This window comes from Melanostigma gelatinosum (genome assembly GCF_949748355.1).
Source record: "Melanostigma gelatinosum genome assembly, chromosome: 1".
Lineage (NCBI taxonomy): Eukaryota > Metazoa > Chordata > Actinopteri > Perciformes > Zoarcidae > Melanostigma > Melanostigma gelatinosum.
The window spans coordinates 19,897,131-19,899,382 of NC_136634.1; the positions used below are offsets into that span (position 1 = coordinate 19,897,131).

General features: G+C 49.9%; 1 pseudogene across 1 annotated transcript; it reads right to left on the bottom strand.

Moving 5' to 3' along the window:
• Positions 1 to 687: 687 nt before the first annotated feature.
• On the bottom strand, positions 688 to 1,538 carry LOC306781566 (cytochrome b-c1 complex subunit Rieske, mitochondrial-like; annotated as a pseudogene). Its single transcript has 2 exons — positions 1,494 to 1,538; positions 688 to 1,268 (listed from the first exon to the last, which is right to left on the bottom strand). The product of its transcript is annotated as a cytochrome b-c1 complex subunit Rieske, mitochondrial-like (transcript).
• Positions 1,539 to 2,252: the final 714 nt, after the last annotated feature.

The window sequence follows — 2,252 nt, forward strand, 5'->3', positions numbered from 1 at the left end:
ATAAAATGGTCCTTTAGAAAAAGCAATCTACACATTCTTTGGAGTCACAAACCAACAACATCCTGATCTCGATCTATAGTTCCTTCCAGTTGATTAACAGGCAGACACATTCCTGAATGTGTTCACAACTTGTCGATACTTTTTTAGATTGCCGGTGGCTTTTCTTGATCGTACCATCATCTTATCCTCATCATTGTGCTCCCCAGGCCTCTTGTTCATGTGTATGAGCACTTTTACCAGCTCAACTTTAGGTCACCATGAAACAGGCCCCACCTTTGACTTTATCACACAGCTCCAACACAATATATCAGGATTGGTGCGGCAGCAAAGGGATTGGACCTGATCACACCCGGCCCGCATTCCTTTGCTTGCATTTTCTGTGAAGCACTCTTTAACTTTTTGTGTCACATAATGCTGTTTGGAAAATACTAAAAATAGTGCGGAATGAAAGAAATCCATGGAGATTAAAACAATAAATAAAATGTCAGTGAATCAAAAGACATCAAGCTAAGTGATGCAGATCAATCAAAGAAAAACAACTCACTCTTTTCCAAGGGAAAAGACAATAGCTCAATCATAGAGTTGGAAATATGTCTTTAACAGTAAATGCACACGTTTTATGTCACTCACATGGAACCATCTAAAAAATACATATTACAGGGAGGAACTGAGACAGCGCTCCAGTATTTATCCCACTATGACTACGTCCTCAGTGAACTCATAGAAGGGAACCTCTAGGTTTAGAGGAGCAGGTCCCTTTTTTATCCTTCCTGAAGCATCGTAGTGGGAGCCATGGCACGGATCAGTAGTAGCCTCGGAAGTCTCCGGCGTTGGCGATGGGCACACAACCCAGATGGGTGCACACACCGAGGACGATGACCCAGCGGGGGTTAATCACTGTCCTTGTCATGCTGGGGGTCACGGAGCTCCGCCAGATTCACACCCTCCTCTGCTGCGATTTCCTTCTCTGTGCGGCGATGGACAAACAGGGGCTTTCCTCTCCACTTGAAGGTCATGTTTTTGCCTTCAGGGATGTCAGCGAGCTTGATCTCAATCTGCGATAAGGCCAGGACATCTGCTGATGCGCTCATTGAGGAGACAAACTGGGTGACCACCGTCTTGGCGGCATACACACCAACCACAGCGGTCGCTCCAGTGACGAGGTAAGAGAAGGACCTTCTCGCCTCGCTGCTCTCCTGGGAGGACTTGTTTGGGTCTGTGACCTCGGGGCGACGGTAGTCTGTAAAGTCAGGAATTTTGACAGACCGCTCCAACAACAGAACAGGTAGGTATATGGCACAACTAGGGAGCAGTACACCTCCCTTGATCGCCGAGCCACCAGCGTCAGGCGTCAGCGTCAGTCACAACACGCCCAGACAAGCCCAGACAAGTTTGCATGGGCAAACTACGGCCAGTCACTCGCACCAGCCCCTCTAGAGGGCCGGTTCGTATTGCACCCCCTCCTTACACTCTCTGCATCAGGGATATCTCACCCTGCAGCCTCTTTTCCCCAATCTGCACTTCCAACCCACGCACATGCATCCCAGCATCTTTTCCTCTTCCCTCGCTCCTGCCTTTCCGTTCAACACAACACAGGCTATCGATCACCGGTAACCACATGGACCTCGCCCAATTATCGAGCCATCCACACGCAATCCCCACATCTCCTGGGAATTGCTTACCAAGCTCGGCCGCTGCACTCAAACAGCCACTCCCAACCTGCGCAGACATCACCAGTGTTGGGGTCTCACCATATGGCTTCAAAATGTGCTGTGGACAAAGAAATCAGGCCTTCACTTTGTCAAGCAAAGGTCTCATCCTGAGTTGTAGTTTGAGGAGAGCAAAGGGATTTCACACTCAGGTGTGAATTCCCCCCCCCCAAATAACCATGGTAACCGCGGCAATCTCATTGGCCGAGAGCCAAGAGACCCCAGGACCCCTGTGGTTCAGCCGATGTTCTATAAAACTGTTTTTAGTTCACACTTCTAAGCTTTTTCCAATCGACCTCGGTCGAACAGGGAGCACACCTTCGCTCGGACACCCCCGTCCAGGCCACGAGGAAGCCCCTCAAACCCTCATCAAACCCTGACAGGTCACGAGCCATTTCGCTGGACGAAACGACAGTGTTCCACGTTGAGTACGGCTCCACTCAGCCCGCGAGACGAACCCGCATCAGCGATCCGTTCTCTGCTTTTTGTTTCTTTTTATTTTGTGCACAAACCGGCACAGAGGAGCCCGACGAAGCCTCGCTC